Below are 17,545 nucleotides of genomic sequence, written 5' to 3' on the forward strand. Positions count from 1 at the left end.
TTGAGGACACTCCATACTGTTTTCCACAGTGGCTGCACCAATTTACATTCCCACCAACAGTGCACAAGGGATCCACCTTTTCCACATTCTTGCCAACACTTATTTCTTCTCTTTTTGATAATGGTCATCCTAACATGTGTGAGGTGATATCTTATTGCGCTTTCGAGTAATCTACACTCAATGTGGGGCTTGAACTCACAACCCCAAGATCAAGAGTCACATCCTCCACCAACTGAGCCAGCGAGGTGCCCCTCACTGGGTTTTTGATTTGCATTTCCCTGATGGTCAGTGATGTTCAGCTCCTTTTCATGTACTTGTTGGTCATGTGTATGTCTTTTCTGGAAAAATGTCTATTCAGATTCTCTGCCTATTTTTTTTTTCTCTGCCTATTTTTTAAATGGACTGTTTTTGGTTTTGTTTTGCTATTGGGTTTCGTAAATTCTTTGTATATTTTGGATGTTAACGCCTTACCAGATATATGAAATGCAAATATTTTCTCCCATTCAGTAGTTTGCCTTTTCATTTTTTGATGATTTTCTTTGCCGTGAAGAAGCTTTTTGGCGTGATGTAGTCCTGCCTGCTTATTTTTGCTTTTGTTGCCTTTGCTTTTGACGTCAGATCCAAAAAATCATCGCCAAGCCCAATGTCAAAGAATTATAGACTATGATTTTTTCCAAGAGTTCTATGGTTTCAGGCCTTGCATTCAAGTCTTCAATCCATTTTGAGTTCGTTTTTGTGTATGGTGAAAGATAGTCGTCCAGTTTCATTCTTTTGCATGTGGCTCTCCAGTTTTCCCAATACTATTTATTGAAAAGACTGTCGTTTTCCCTTGTATTTTCTTGGCTCCTTTGTCATAAATTAATTGACCACATATGCATGATTTATTTCTGGGCTCTCTCTGTTCCACTGATCTATATGTCTTGTTTTTATGCCAGTACCACACGGTCTTGAACACGATAGCTTTGTAGTATAGTTTGAAATCAGGAAGCATGATGCCTCCAGCTTTGTTCTTTTTCTCAAGATTACTTTGGTCAGAGTCCTTTGTGGTTTCATACAAATTTTAGGATTGTTTGTTCTATTTCTGTCGAAACTTCTGTTGGAGTTTTGATAGGGATTGCACTGAATCTGTGGTGTGGCATTTTAACAATATGAATTTCTCCAGTCCATGAGCGTGAATATCTTTCCACTTATCTGTGTCTTCTTCCATTTCTTGCATCAGTGTTTTATAGTTTTCAGCATATAGGTCTTTCACCTCCTTGGTTAAATTTAGTTCTAGGTATTTTATTCTTTTTGGTGCAATTGTAAACAGGATTGTTTTCTTAATTTACCATTCTGATAGTTTGTTATTAGTGTATAGAAATGCAACTTATTTTTTATATTGATTTTATACCCTGCAACTATACTGAATTTCTGTCTTCTACCAGTTTTTTGGTGGAATCTTTAGGGTGATATAATATTTCATCTGCAAATACTGCAGGTTTTACTTCTTCCTTTGTAATTTGAATAACTTTTATTTCCTTTTCTTGCCTACTTGCTGTGGCTAGGACTTCCAATACTATGTTAAATAAAAATGTCAAGAGTGGGCATCCTTGTCTGAACAAGGATGTTTCAGCTTTTCACCATCGAATATGATAGACTTGTTATATATGGCCTTTATTATATTGAGATAATTTCCCTCTATATCCAACTTTATAATCCCTCTATATTCAACTTTGTTGAAAGTTTTTATCATAAATAGATACTGAATTTTTTCAAGTGGTTTTTTCTGCATCTATTGAGATGATCATATGATTTTTTGTCCTTCATTTTGTTACTGTGGTATATTACACTGAATGATTGTGGATGTTGAACCATCTTTGAATCTCTGGAATAAATCCCACTTGGTCATAATTAATGATCTTTTTAATGTATTTTCAGTTTGCTAATATTTTGTTGAGGATTTTTGTATCTATGTTCATCAGGGATATTAGCCTATAATTTTCTTATGACATCCTTGTCTGAATGCCTTATTTGGTATCAAGGTAATGCTCATTAAATAAGTTTGGAAATGTTCTTTCCTCTTCTATTTTGGGGGATGGGAGTGGGAGGAGGAGTTTGAAAAGGTTTGGTATTAAATGTCCTTTAAATGTTTGGTAGAATTCACAGTGAAGCTGTCTGGTCCTAGACTTTTGTTTTTTGGAAGGTGATTGATTTGTTTTTTGGAAGGTGATTGATCTGTTCAGATTTTCTATTTCTTCATGATTCAGCCTTGGTAGCTTGTATGTTTCTAGAAATTTATCCATTTCTTCTAAATTGTCAGATTCATTGGCATATAATTGTTCATAATAATCTCTTATGATCCTTTGTATTTCTGTGATAACAGTAGAAACATACAGTCTTTGATTCCTGATTTTATTTGTGGCCTCTCTCTTTTTTTTCTTAGTGAGTCTAGCTAAAGCTTTGTCAATTTTATCTTTTCAAATAACCAGCTGCTCTCAGCCTAATTGATCATTTCAGTTTCTCTTTCATTTATTACCACTTTTTTTTTTTGGTACTCAACTGTATTGATTTATTGATTTATTGATTTTATTCTCAAGTTAGTTAACATACAGTGCAGTCTTGGCTTCAAGAGTAGATTCCAGTGACTCATCACTTACATACAACACCCAGGGCTCATCCCAACAAGTGCCCTCCTTAATGCCCCTCACCCATTTTCCCGACCCCCATCAACCCTCAGCTTGTTCTCTGTATTTCAGAGTCTCTTATGGTTTGCCTCCCTCTCTGTTTTTATCTTATTTTTCCTCCTCTTCCCCTATGATCATCTGTTAAGTTTCTCAAATTCCACATAGGCACCACTCTACTTTTTGTTATTTCCTTCCTTCTACTAACTTCTGGCTTCATTTGTTCTTCTTTTTCTAGTTTTTTGAAATGTAAAGTTTGGTTTTTATTTGAGCTTTATCTTGTGTCTTGATGTAGGCATTTATTACTCTGAACCTCACTGCTTTTTCTGTGTCCCATATGACTTGATATGTTGTATTTCCATTTTCATTTGCCTCAAGGTATTTTTTCATGTCTTTTTTGATTTCTTCTTTGACCCATTGGTTGTTCCAGAACATGTTGTTTAATCTCTGCATATTTGTGAATTTTCCAGGTTTTCTTCTTATAATTGATTTTTTTTTTAAATTTTTTTTTCAACGTTTTTATTTATTTTTGGGACAGAGAGAGACAGAGCATGAACGGGGGAGGGGCAGAGAGAGAGAAGGAGACACAGAATCCGAAGCAGGCTCCAGGCTCCGAGCCATCAGCCTAGAGCCTGACGCGGGGCTCAAACTCACGGACCGTGAGATCGTGACCTGGCTAAAGTCGGACGCTTAACCGACTGCACCACCCACGCGCCCCTCTTATAATTGATTTCTATGTTCATACCGTTGTGTTCAAAGAAGATGCTTGATATGATTTCAGTTTTCTTAAAATTTGTTTTATGGCCTAACATACAACCTATCTGGAATAATGTTTTGTGTGCACATTTTGTAAGAATGTTCTGTCTCACATTTTATGAAAATATGTATCGTGGTGCTTTTGGATGAAATTTTCTGTAAACACCTGTTAAGTCCATCTGGGTTGTTTTCTTATTGATTTTCTGTCTGCATGATGTATCCATTGATGTGAATAGGGTATTAAAGGTCTCTACTATGATTGTATTGGTGTCGATTTCCCTCTTTAGGTTTGTTACATAAATAGACAGCAATACAATAATAGTAGGTGACTTTAAGAACTTTTGAATGGGCATTTTCAAACACATACAAAAGTAGACAGAAAATACAATAAGCCTCCATTTATGCATCACTCAACTTCAACAATGATTGACAATTTGCCTTATCTCATTTCATCTATTTTTCTACTACATACACACATTTTTTCTGTAGCACTTAAATTCCATAGCAAAGCATCTTACTCATTGATACTTTATTAGTATCTCTAGAAAATATGAAGTTTTTAAAAACCTAGCCAAAATATCCTTATCACACACACAAAAATAATAATTTTTAAGAATCTTTCTCTAGTAAAATACCATTTCCTGTTCAAGTTTACTCCTTATCTCAGAAACATCTTTTATAGTTGTTTAATTCAAATAAGTATGCAAGCAATATCCACCAATTAAAATTGGTTGATTTGTCGATTTCCTATGGCATTTATTTGTTGAACAAACTGTATAAATATATACATATATATGTTTCATATATATGTTTTTGAAAATCATTCTGGAGAAACAAAATGTGGCATAGGGGCGCCTGGGTGGCTCAGTCGGTTGAGCGTCCAACTTCAGCTCAGGTCACGATCTCATGGTTCATGAGTTCGAGCCCCACGTCAGGCTCTGTGCTAGCAGCTCGGAGCCTGGAGTCTGCTTCAGATTCCGTGTCTCCCTCTCTTTCTGCCCTGCCCTGCTTGCACTCTGTCTCTCTCTCTCTCAAAAATAAATAAATATTTTTAAAATTTTTTTAACAAAATCCAGCATGTACCTACAGTGGAGTATTATTCAGCCCTGAAAAGGAAGAAAATTCTGACACATGGTACAACATGGATGAACGTTGGCAACATTAGGCTACACGGAATATGCCGGTCATAAAAGGACAAATACCGTGTGGTTCCACTTCCATAAGGTACATTGAGTAATCAGATTCACACAGAGAGAAAACAGAATGGTGGTTGCCAGGTAGGGAGGGAGGGGGGAAAGGGGAGAGGGCTTGTGGTTGTTGTTGGGTGTCAAGTTTCAGTTCCGCAAGATAAAAGCCTGGTGACCGGTTGCACAAAGATGCGAATGTACTCAACACCGTTGAACCGCACACCTAAAAATGGCTACGATGGTTCATTTTTATGTTACGTGTATTTTATTACACTTTACAAACATTTTTAGGTCACTGTGGTGTGGAGAGCAGTGTGTAGCCAAGACGAAGTAGAAGCAGGCTGATCTGCTGGGAGGCTTTGGCAGTGGGCCAGGTGAGATGACCGTGGCTTGGACTTGGTGATAAAGGTGGAGGTAATTGCAAAAAGATCAGGGGTGCCTGAGGGGCTCAGAGGGTTGAGCGGCCAACTTCGGCTCAGGTCATGATCTTGTGGTTCATGAGTTCGAGCCCCGAGTCGGGCTCTGGGCCGACAGCTCAGAGCCCGGAGCCTGCTTCGGATTCTGTGTCTCCCTCTCTCTCTGCCCCTCCCCTGCTCACGCTCTGTCTCTCTCAAAACTAAATAAACATTAAGAAACACAAAAGAACAGATCGGATTTGGGATCCATTTAAAAAGTAGAAACAGTAGCACCTGTTGGCAGATATCCAGCGTGAAGGGAAGGAGGGGACAGGGGACTCCTAGGATTTGGACCTGGTGCACTGAGTTACTGGCAGTTTAGCGCAGTGAGGAATCCTGGGGGAGGAGCCGGCTACCAGGTGGCAGGTTGATTACACTGGACCTTTTCTATGGGGGGCAGGGGGCTCCGTTGTTCTCTTCGGAGCAGGCACTTATTCTGGATTTGGATTTGGTTTCCCTGGCTGTCGTCCTGCTGCTGCCAGCACTCCCTCTCCGTAGACCTGCCAAATGGCTTATGGCCTATCACGGCCTCATGCACAATATTGCTGCTGGCCGAGGAGCTCATTTTACAGAGAAGAAGCAAGCAATGGGCAAATGCCCGTGAGATTCCCTGACCTTATTGTGTATCGGAACACCAGAAGTGGGCGGCTCTGTTGAGCAGGAATGGTCGATTGGCAACCAGCTCCTGGGCCAGCTGGAGAAACATGTTGCCGTGATGCAGCATATGGTCTCACCAGCCCCGTTGTTTCTCCCCAGCTGGGATGCGCTTGGCCAGGTCTCCTCGAGGGGTAGTGGTGGCAGAGGGGACTTGTCAAGATTATGCCTACCCACTTACCCAAAACCATTTGCCTCTTCTACTCGAGTTTCTGTTGAGAGGTTTAGGCACCTGGAGAGAAACGTTTTCACCTGGGGACACAGCCTCCCAAAGGTGACTGGCTGGAATATTCTGTCAGCCAAGTCAGCGAACATTAAACCTGATCTGATTTTACCGTAGTTCTCCATTATCCATGGGGGATACGTTCCAATACACCCAGCAGGTGCCTGAAACTACGGAGAGCGCCAATCCCTGTATACACTCTGCTTTCTTTCTACACATACATACCTATGATCAAGTTTAATTTATAAATTAGGCACAGTTAAAAGACCAACAACAGGGGCGCCTGGGTGGCGCAGTCGGTTAAGCGTCCGACTTCAGCCAGGTCACGATCTCGCGGTCCGTGAGTTCGAGCCCCGCGTAGGGCTCTGGGCTGATGGCTCAGAGCCTGGAGCCTGTTTCCGATTCTGTGTCTCCCTCTCTCTCTGCCCCTCCCCCATTCATGCTCTGTCTCTCTCTGTCCCAAAAATAAATAAACGTTGAAAAAAAAATTAAAAAAAAAAGACCAACAACAGATAATACAATAGAATAATTATAACAATACACTTAATGAAAGTTATGTGAATGCAGTCTCTCGCCTGCTGTCGAAACATGTTTTTTTAATTGAAATGCAGTCGACATATGTTGGTTTCAGGCGTACAACACAGTGACTTGACAATCACGGATATTACAAAAGGCTCACCTTACGTGTAGTTTCCATCGGTCACCATACAGTTATTACAAGATTATTACTATATTCCCTCTGCTGTACTTTTCATCCCCATGACTTATTTATTCAACCCCCTTTGTCTGTTTGATCTATCCCCCAACGCCCCTCCCCTCCAGCGACCACCACTTTGTTCTCTGTATTTATGAGTCTGTTTCTGGTTCTTACTGTTGTTTGGTTTTATTTTTTAGATTACGCACATAAGCAAACTCTCACACTATTTGTCTTTCACTGTCTGACTTATTTCATTGAACAAGATCCTCTCACCCATCCATATTGTTGCAAATGGCAAGATTTCATTCTTTTTCTCTCAAAATATCTTATTGGACTGTGCCTACCCTTCTTCCTGTGATGACGTGAGATGGCAAAATGCCCAGGGGATGAGGCGAAGTGAGGTGAGTGACGTAGGCACCGCGACGTAGCATTAGGCTGCTATAATTGACCTTCCGGGGACGTGTCAGAGGGACGATCATCTGCTTCCGGACCACAGCTGACCGAGGGTAACTGCAACAACAGAAAGAGGAACTGCAGCTGGCGGGGGGTGGGGGCTACTGTATGTGGAAAAGTAATGTCTCTACATCATGGAGCTTTTCACACCCATCATCTGTGACCCCCATTCCCTGGTCTTGCGTCTTCTATCACATCGGAACTCCCTCAAAGCCTGACCTCCCATGATCTCCATGGGCAAGTCTTCCTGCTGCCGTGTTCCTCCTTCCCTGCCCCTCGCTCCACCTTGATGCCTACTGCCCACGAGGCTGCCTGAAGGAGGTTGTCTGCTGCCCTTGCACGAGGTCACCAGCACCTCTGCCAACAGCCTTTAACACAACACGCCGAGGCCACCGGAGAGATGCTGGGATCCACTCTCACGTTGTCACCCGGGTCACTGCACCTGTGCATCCTTTGGGGGGGGGGGTCTCCCAAAGTCTCAAAACCAGACGCTTCTGTTTCTTCTTTTTTGTTTCCTACCTGAAAACCAACAACTGAGACTTGACCAAAGGCCTTTTTCCTTAGGAACTAGCATCGTCTTCATTCATGGCAAGCCAAGACTCTCCCACCACTCGCACCCCAAATCAAGAAAACTACACTGGGGCGCCTGGGTGGCTGCGTCGATGAAGCGTCCAACTTCGGCTCAGGTCATGATCTCGCGGTCCGTGAGTTCAAGCCGCGCGTCTGTGCTGACGGCTCGGAGCCTGGAACCTGCTTCTGTTTCTGTGTGTCTCTCTCTCTCTCTGCCCCTCCCCCATTCGCGCTCGGTCTCTCTCTGCCTTTCAAAAATGAATAAATGTGGGGCACCTGGGTGGCTCGGTCAGTTGAGCGTCTGACTTCGGCTCAGATCATGATCTCACGGTTCGTGAGTTCGAGCCCCGCGTAGGCTCTGGGCTGACAGCTCAGAGCCTGGAGCCTGTTTCCTATTCTGTGTCTCCCTCTCTCTCTGCCCCTCCCCTGTTCATGCTGTGTCTCTCTCTGTCTCAAAAATAAATAAAACGTTAAAAAAAAATTTAAAAAAAAGAATAAATCCTAATTTTTTTTTTTTTTTAAAGAAAACTACACTCAACTGAGTACACAATGCACACTTCTCAGTTAAAGGTGATGTCCCGGTTCCTTGGAGAGTAACAGGTACTCCTTTTGTAGTAAGAAAGGGCCTATTCTAGCCAACTTCCTAAAATAAACAGAGTGGGTACCGTACTCAGATCTTAAACTCAGGTGTACAAGAAATGTTCATGACTTTACTTTTTTTACACCGCAACGTTTTTCCTCTGGGATAGTCACCACTCACCACCACGCCTCGTTCTGCATGGTGACAAAAGTGAAATCTTAGCGAGCTGGGATCATGGTTTCTCCACAGCACAGGTTACTCCCCTCCTTTCTCCCAGGGCTGCGTTTAAAGGCTGGGAACAGGGGCCAGGGGAGACTTCCAGCATCCGCGGGAAGAGAAGCCTGACCTCACCGGTCTCCTCTGAGTCCCTGGCTCTGTTACAGCGCCCTCCTGGGTTCTCTGCTGCGTGCACACTGCAGACACACAGGGAAATGCTCGGCTGCCACGCGCCTCACCGGGCGCCCGGGACACTGAGGTGGCCCCGGGCCCCTGGGACCCTTTGGGGCTGTCTGTCCTCCACTGCTCCCAAACCACGCTGCCTGGGGGCTCCCAAGGCCTGTCATTCCCCAGCCCCACTGCCTCTCAGATGTCCTCACTTACCTGGGGGTTATTATTAACAAGTTTGCAGCATGGAACTGTGATGTGGGTTGATTGGTCACCCTGCCTGCCCAGCCAAGCCTTCCTCCCCTCCTCATCTCCCTCTGGGCCTTGGCCAGGGAAGGGGGGCAGGCTGAGCCTAGATGCTTGCTATTTTCGGGGTCCCTTCCAGTGCGTAGAAGTCCCGTACCCACCTTAGCTTCTGTGTGACAGTCCACTGCCAAATGTTCCCTTTCCCACAGACGAAATCAGGAGAAAAAGGAAAGGCATCTGTTCTTCTGGAAACTTTCTTTTTTTGTTTGTTTTCCTTTTTTTTTTTTTTTAAGTTTATTTATTTATTTTGAGAGAGAGAGAGAGAGAGAGTGAGAGAGGATGCAGGGGAGGGGCAGAGAGAGAGGGAGGTGGAGAAACCCAATCAAGCTCCGGGCTGTCAGCGCGTGAATCTCATGAATCGTAAGATGACGACCTGAGCCGAACCCAAGAGCCAGACGCTTAACCAACTGAGCCACCCAGGCGCCCCTGTTCTTCTGGAAACTTTTAAAGATTGTCTCAAAGGCAAAACAAAGCAAACATCGCATCCCTTTCAGGACGGGGGATGCTTTTTCCCTCTGGCATAGAAACTGGGATCCTGCAAAGCGCAGCTGGTCCGCCGTGGCTTCAGGAACGCAAGGCAGGTTAAAGGGTTGCTGGTGGGCCTGAGACATGGGGTCCTCTACCTGGGCGGGCAGAGCTGGGGTCCACGATGCGGAGCTGGGAGCCACAAGCTGCAAAACTTTCCTTTTGTAAAGGAAAAAGGTCGGTTCGCTTAGGAATTCACCAAAGAGTTTTAAATTCTCCTTTTCTTACCCCTACGTTTCTTCCTCTCCTGGCTGTCCTGCATCGACTCAGATGCTATTTTTTTCAAATGCAGTCTCCTCTTGGCCCACTGATACTTCTAGAACCACAATGATTCCTGAGAAGCTTGCCTCAGCTCTGCACACCAGTTTGTTCATGTCCTGGAGTGACCTGTCCCAGATTCCATTCTACAGTGTGCCATCAGTCTGCAGAGCCAACGTGTACTTTGACCTTGGGCAATAATTTCATCTCCCTGTGACTCAATTATCTTATGTAAAAATGGGACAAATGATGATATCTACAGCATAATAACATGCAAAATCCTTCGAACAAAGTATGGTACATAGTAAACAGCCAATAAATATTACTACCATCATTATATTGACTATCTTTGTTACTGTTACTCTGACAAATCCTTACATGAATCCCTACGTGCAGCCGGGGTAAGTCTCAGGTCACAACTCAAAGGCAAAAAATGTAACTTGCTTCATTTTTCCGTAAGTCTATTTAGTTTCTTTTGTGTGTGCTCGTTCTCCTGGGTGGCAGAGACTTCATTCCAGTTAATTCAGAGTCTCTTTCTCCCTAGGGTTGTGTCTAACTTTTGGACCTGGGTCCTAGGCCAGCCATGCACCCAGGTGCCTACAGTGGAAGTGACTCCCCAGAGAGCCCAGCTTAGACCCAGTTCTTACTTCCTGGGGAGAATGGAAGCAGAGAACACCTCTAGAAGGAGTCAACTCTCTCTGCAAGTTCAGGGGGAATGACAGGAGGGAGGGTCGTGGTGGTGTAAATTTTTAGAATCCTACACAATGTGTTTTTCATTACTGCTAATTCATTTTTACTCTATGGCCCTTTACCAGTCAAAGTAGACAGTGAGGCACCCATTGTACATCCCAGGGAAGGGTTAGTATGTTGGAGAAGCAGAGGAAACGCTTTTTGGAGGTTCAAACATCTGGACATTTCTGTGTCAAAAGCCTGGCCTTGAAAGAGTCACCGCATTCATTTTATGCCATAAACTCTAGATTGGAAAGAATATGAGGTGATGGTAAAAGTCAGGTCTTGCAAGCCAAAATGAGATAGATTCTGTCAGTTGGAAAAGAGGAGAGTTAGAAAGGAAACCGACAAATTAGATTCTGCGGGGTAGGGTGAGCATGTGGTTTAGCATCTAAACTGGTTCACTTTTGAAAGCAAAAAAGGGCGGGGCGCCTGGGTGGCTCGGTTGGTTAAGTGTCCAACTTCAGCCCAGGTCGTGGGTTCGAGCCCCACGTCAGTATCTGTGCTGGCAGTGCAGGGCCTGCCTCGGGTCCTCTGTCTCCCTCTTTTTCTGCTGCTCCCCTGCTCCCCCACACCCCCCATCCTCACCCTCACTCTTGCTCTCTCTCTCAAAAATAAGTAAAAAAAATGTTAAGAAAAAAAAAAACAGTGAAAGGGAGCTCTATTACTATGCCAGCTCCCCCTATCCATGGGGACATGTTCCAAAACCCTCAGTGGATGCTTGAAACTGTAGATAGCACCAAAACTTATATATGCTTTTTTCTATACATACATACCTATGATGAAGTTTAATTTATAAAGTAGACACAGTAAGAGATGAACAATAGCTCCTAATAAAATAGAATGATTATGCCAACATACCGTAATAAAAGTTATGTCAGTGTGGTCTCTCTCCCCGTCTCTCAAAATACCTTACTGTACTGTACTCACCCTTCGTCTTCTCGCGATGATGTGAGACGATCAAATGGCTACATCACGAGATGAAGTGGAGCGAGCGACGTAGGCATTGTGACAGAGAGTGGCGCTGCAATGGACCTTCTGATGACGGGTTGTTATGCCCAGAATTCGTGATCCCCAAAGACCACCAGGGAGCCGAGTCGGATGCAAAAGCAAAAGAGCCTTTATTTGAGCTAGCTCGAGCTCAGTCCCCTACCTGCACGGAGGCAGCGGTGAGATACCAGGGAGAGAGAGGGAGTTTCAAAAGCACAAAGGTTTTATAGGGGTCTAGGGGCAGCCGATTGGCTGGGGAAGGGGCGTGGCCTCGGCCGATTGGCTGGGGAAGGGTCAGAGTCCTATTTCGCAGGTCGCTGGGCGTGTTTTGATCAGGAAGTTTGAATGGGTGAGCTGGAGGTTACTCAAGGGGAGGAGGCTGGTCTAGGTGAAGGACACAGAACAAGATGGAGTCGGCTGGCCTAGGCCCTCCCTTTCAGGGTCAGGGGAAGCTCATCTGCCTCTGGGCCACTGTGGACCGCAAGTAACTGAAACCAGGGAAGGCGAAATCACAGACAGCGGAGAGCTATTGAATTCTGCTGGGATCATAGGCACAAACCAGGACTGTCTCAGGCAAACCAGCCCAGACATAAGTTCACCCTACACATGGGTCCCACTCCCTATCCCCACACCTGGCCCAGGACAAACGAGACGTTTCAAGAAACCATAGATTTGCTTGGGGGATCTGAAAGGAGAGCTCCTGCTCCTCTTTGCTTATGAGAAAGCTTCAGGGGTGCCATCTAGCATGCTGAGGCAGCATGGCTACGAAGCATGGCGGCATAGACACGGTGCACAAAGCCTGATGCAGTTCTCCATGTACCAATGTGGCAAGGAAGCACGGACGCTTGTTTTCTCTACCCCAAAGAGGTCAGTGGTAGCTGAGAAAGAGCCAGGCCTGGAAAGGCCATGGAGCAGCGACACAAGGGTCACATGGAAGGGGAGCACTCCAGCAGAGGGCCGGGAGTGAAGACAGTGAGGCAGAATCCAACCTGCCTGCGGGCCATCACCACTAGGGCCTCTGTCTTCCACCCCAGGCAAGCAACGACTCCTGGGAAACCAGAGAGGAGCCCACACCCACACCAATGAAGTAGCCCATGGAATGGGCAGAGATGCCCTAATTTGACTGACACTTCATTTCAGGTGCCCGGCAGAACAGGGACTTGATACAGAAATGACACGGCTGTGACTATGGCGTGACTTATCCCGCACATGTGAGTTGTGGCCTGAAATTCACACCCACTTTACAACGAAACAGAGAACTCAGAAGTTAGAACGTCAAGTCCCAAAGGCAGAAGTCTCGCAACTTTTAGATACAAATATTGCCGTAACTGCTGGTGGGAATGCAAACTGGTGCAGCCACTTTAGAAAACAATATGGGGATTCCTCAAAAGTTAAAAATAGAGCGACCCTACGACCCAGCAATTGCACTAATAGGTATTTACCCAAAAGATACAAAAGTGCTGATTCGAAGAGGCCCATGCACCCCAATATTTATAGCAGCACTATTGACAATAGCCAAATTATGGCAAGAGCCCAGATGTCCATCGACTGATGAATAAAGATGTGGAATAGAATGGAATATTACCCAGCAATCAAAACGAATGAAATCTTGCCATTTGCAACAACATGGTTGGAACTAGAGTGTGTTATATGCTAAGTGAAATAAGTCAGTCAGAAAAAGATAAATATCATACGATTTCACTCGTATGTGGAATTTAAGAAACACAACAGATGATCATAGGGGAAGGGAGGGAAAAATAAGACAAAAACAGAGAGGGAGATGGACCATAAGAGACTCTTAAATACAGAGAACAAACTGAGGGTTGCTGGAGGGCTGTTGGGTAGGGGGATGGGCTAAATGGGTGATGGGCATTGAGTAGGGCGCTTGTTGGGATGAGCACTGGGTGTCGTATGTACGTGATGAATCACTAAATACTACTCCTGAAACCATTGTTACACTATATATTAACTAACATGGATTTAAATTTAAAAAATGTATTGCCTTAGTGTCTAGATGTCTAGGGCATTTTGTTATGTAGACAACACAACAAATAGACAACAACATAACAGATTTGATATGTAGACATGCATATCTACACACCGGGAAGGCCTGGACTTTGGGGGAGGTACCTTGATAGAATATTCAGGGGAAAAAATTCACTTAACCTTCAGCCCAGGGTTTTATTTCTCAGCATCTGTCTTAGAAAAATAATTGCCCAGATAGTGCATTAGAAGGAATGTGAAAGGATTTTCAGTTATGCTGTTTATGATAGTGAAAAATTGGAAATACCCTAAATATCAGTCAATAGGGAAGTGGTTAAATAAACAGCTGTATCTCCACACTACTAAGCAGTAAGTTTTAGAAATGTGTTAGATTTGGAGCACCAGCGGCTCAGTTGGTTGAGCGTCCAACTCTTGATTTTGGCTCAGGTCATGATCCCAGGGTCTTGGGATCCAGCCCTGAGTCTGGCTCCATGCTGAGTCGATTGTGGAGCCTGCTTAGGATTCTCTCTCCTTCTGCCCTTCTCCGCAGTTCATACTCTCTCTCTCTCTCTAAAAATAAATAAAAAATTAAAAAATGTGTTAGGTTTTATATTGTTCTGAAGTGTAAAAATCCTCAAAATATAAATTTTAAAAGCAAGATATGGAACAACGCATGCAGTCTGGTATTATTTATGTAAACACATATAACACACCTCACAAACATATACATAAAAACCTGTATTTGTCTATAAATTTGTTAAAGTAAGTGAATGTAAAAAGAAAAAATCTGGGGGCGCCTGGGTGGCGCAGTCAGTTAAGCGTCCGACTTCAGCCAGGTCACGATCTCGCGGTCCGTGAGTTCGAGCCCCGCGTCGGGCTCTGGGCTGATGGCTCGGAGCCTGGAGCCTGTTTCCGATTCTGTGTCTCCCTCTCTCTCTGCCCGTCGCCCATTCATGCTCTGTCTCTCTCTGTCCCAAAAACAAATAAACGTTGAAAAAAAAATTAAAAAAAGAAAAAAATCTGGAGGGGCGTGTGGGTGGCTCAGTGGGTTAAGCATCCAACTCTTGGTTTCGGCTCAGGTCATGATCTCACCACCGTTTGTGAGTTCGAGCCCCGCATCAGGCTCTGTGCTGACATCTCAGAGCCTGCTTGGGATTCTGTCTCCCTCTCAAAAGAAATAAACAAACTTAAAAAAAAAAAGTAATATATATAAAAAAAGAAAAATCTGGAAAGATATTCACCAAACTGAAAACAATGGTTAACTCTGAGGCAAGGGTTACAGCTGGGGGATTGAAGGTTAAGGTAGATGTTTTCACTTTATGGGTACAGTTGAAATTTTTTACAGTGAGAATATATTCAGAAAATACCCAATTTTTTTTTAAAGGCCCCTTTGGGGGCGTCTGGGTGGCGCAGTCGGTTGGGCGTCCGACTTCAGCCAGGTCACGATCTCGCGGTCCGTGAGTTCGAGCCCCGCGTCGGGCTCTGGGCTGATGGTTCAGACCCTGGAGCCTGTTTCCGATTCTGCGTCTCCCTCTCTCTCTGCCCCTCCCCCGTTCATGCTCTGTCTCTCTCTGTCCCAAAAATAAATAAACGTTGAAAAAAAATTAAAAAAAAAAAAAAAGGCCCCTTTGTAGCAGCCAGGAAGCAGATAGTGCAAATTAGGATAATTTGAGGAGAGTTTAGTTAAGGGACAGGTTACAGTTACAGGTAGGGTTTAGGAGAACTACTCAGGAGAGTGATGTGAAAACAAGGAGAAAATCATGAGGTGACTTTCCTGGAGGAGAAATGTGACCCGTGTTCTAAGGATGCAGCTGATCAGAGGAGTTAGGAAATAAATTCCCTGACGTCGTTCTCCTCCTTCCCTCCCATCGCCTGCAGGAGCTCCCCAGCGGCCAGATCCAAGGGGAAGCCAGGGAGTAAGGGAACTTGTTGAAGTAGTCCACAGAGTGAGCAGAAAGTAGAAAAGAGAAAAGCAGAGGACAAAGGACTACCTGACTGATAGAAAACAACTGGTGAGTTGGGATGTCTGAACAAATGTCACCTCCGCCCCTTTCCTGAATTCTGAACAAATCGACATCTATGACAAAATAAGGCAGATGGGAGCCGCGCATCATCTTCAGAAAGGAACAGGGACTGGGGTGGAAGACACTTTAGCGTGAGGGACACGCGTCTTCCCAATACTGAATAGAAGCGTGCATCGTGCGGACCTGTCACAGCCCTGCCGCTGCGACAGAGCAGACCCCTCCCCGAGACAGAGGGGGAGAGGGGCTGAGCAGGACCAACTGAAGTCTCTCCATTGCTCGCCATCTCCCAGGTCACATGGGCTCTCCTGGAGTGGAGTGAGGGAAGGGGAAGAGTCTGGAAGATCCGTGCCCTCACCCCTCATGTGCACTGAACTAGAGAGAGAAGGGAGGGTGTGTTCTCCACTAACAACTAACAGAAAAACTGCGCAAGGGATACAAACAAGAAAGTTACATCAAAGGAGACGAAGGGAGGGAGGCGGAAGGGGAATGGAAGTCAGAAGGGGAGAAAAGAGGACAGAGCCCTCTCCATAGGGGTGTTTATGGGGTGGAGATAGCAATGCAGAAGATACTTCATGGGAAAGGGTTGGAAACCAGGACGGGGAGGACGCTCATTTTATTCTTCATGGATTGTATTGCTTAATGTGTTATGTAGAGTGTCCGTAATTAAAAACAGCGTCTCGGTAAGTGAAAAAGCCACACGCCTCCTTTTCTAGAAAGAAAAGAGAGTGTTAATTTTGTCAGAGGCAAATGCTACGGAGAGATGAAGTGCGGACTTTGGATCGGGCTATGAACTAGGAGGTTCTTGCAGACATCAACAAGGGCAATTGAGGGTATTGTGGCAACCCCAAGTTTGGTTTTGGTGAAGTGAGGCAATGTAGGTGATGAATGAACACGTGCTTTCAAAGAACTGGCTACAGCAGGATGATGTGGTCGGTGGCTGGAGGGAGACAGAGGGTTCCGGCCAGACTTTGTTTTATGGCAGGGGAGAAGTGAGCCCATTTCTATGCAGTAGGGAAGGCGACAACACAGAGGGAGAGAGAAGATGGGCCACGACGAGCAAGGTCTCTGATAAGACAGATGGAGGGCAATCTTGGCCTCTAAAATAGGCAGGGAGGAAGCAAGGTGAGCGCAGTTGCAGGTAAGCCTGTGAGTGAGAAAGGAAGACCGTTTCTGGTCAGAGAGAAGGCAAGCGAGGAGAGAGTTCCAGTTTCCGAATAGGAGCTGACAATCTGGTTGAAGTTGGAGACCACTCATTTCACCGACCCGGTAGCACCCACGGAAAGGCTGGCACAGAGACCACTAAGTTTGGTGGGTGCTAAGGAACATGCATAACACATAAGACAGTTGGAGTTCAGAACTCTTGGGAGAGGGCGATTCAGTTGCAGTCTGGTGTGGATAGAAGGGACAAAAGGGCCTCTTGATACAGAGAGAGAGCACTCTGTACTTCCCATACTGTTGAAGGAACTCCCTGTTTATTTTCTGCCACCAGCTCCTATTAGAGTATAATCATCTCCATCGTCTGTCTAGTTCTCTTTCTGAGAATGGAGACTACATAGCAAATGGTAATTAGTTGGCTAATAACTGTCCACTGAATAACTAAGGGGAAAAGGGAGAGGAGTGATATGAGGGAACGGATCTCTTAACGAGCTAGAGGATAAAGTAGTGTGGGATTTCCTTTCATTAAACTTGACAAATACGGGCATCTCTTCTGCGCCTTAGGTACCAGGCCAACCACGGCACACCGGAAGTCCTGAGTTTCCAGAGTGTAGGCTGGAGAAATACCAGAGCAAACCGTGGAGGCTACAATCAGAGCCTGACGTCACGAGGGGAGCCTGGGTGTCTTGGTTAAGCGTCCAACTTCGGCTCAGGTCATGATCTCACGGTTCATGACTTCACGCCCTGTATCAGGCTCCCTGCTGTCAGGGCTGAGCCCGCTTCAGATCCTCTGTCTACCTCTGTCTCTGCCCCACTCCTCCCTCTCAAAAATAAACTTAAAAAAAAATTAGAGACTGACATAATAAAATTTAAGATTTGGAGGTGGAGCTGATCTAGGTGACAACTTTGTCCAACTCTCTTTTGATTACTGATCAGAACTGACATATGGGTCCAAG

At 44.9% G+C, this 17,545-nt stretch overlaps 1 long non-coding RNA gene across 2 annotated transcripts in view; it reads right to left on the reverse strand.

Moving 5' to 3' along the window:
* Window positions 1-11,605, reverse strand: part of LOC109501370 — a 47,240-nt gene extending 35,635 nt beyond the window's left edge. For both annotated transcript variants that reach the window (XR_006600379.1, XR_006600378.1), the window contains exons 1-2: window positions 11,368-11,605; window positions 6,977-7,142 (exon numbers count right to left, since the gene is read on the reverse strand). This is a non-coding gene — a long non-coding RNA (uncharacterized LOC109501370). The remainder of the gene's footprint in view (window positions 1-6,976; window positions 7,143-11,367) is intronic.
* Window positions 11,606-17,545: the final 5,940 nt, after the last annotated feature.

Source organism: Felis catus, chromosome B4 (assembly GCF_018350175.1).
Source record: "Felis catus isolate Fca126 chromosome B4, F.catus_Fca126_mat1.0, whole genome shotgun sequence".
NCBI classification, from domain to species: domain Eukaryota; kingdom Metazoa; phylum Chordata; class Mammalia; order Carnivora; family Felidae; genus Felis; species Felis catus.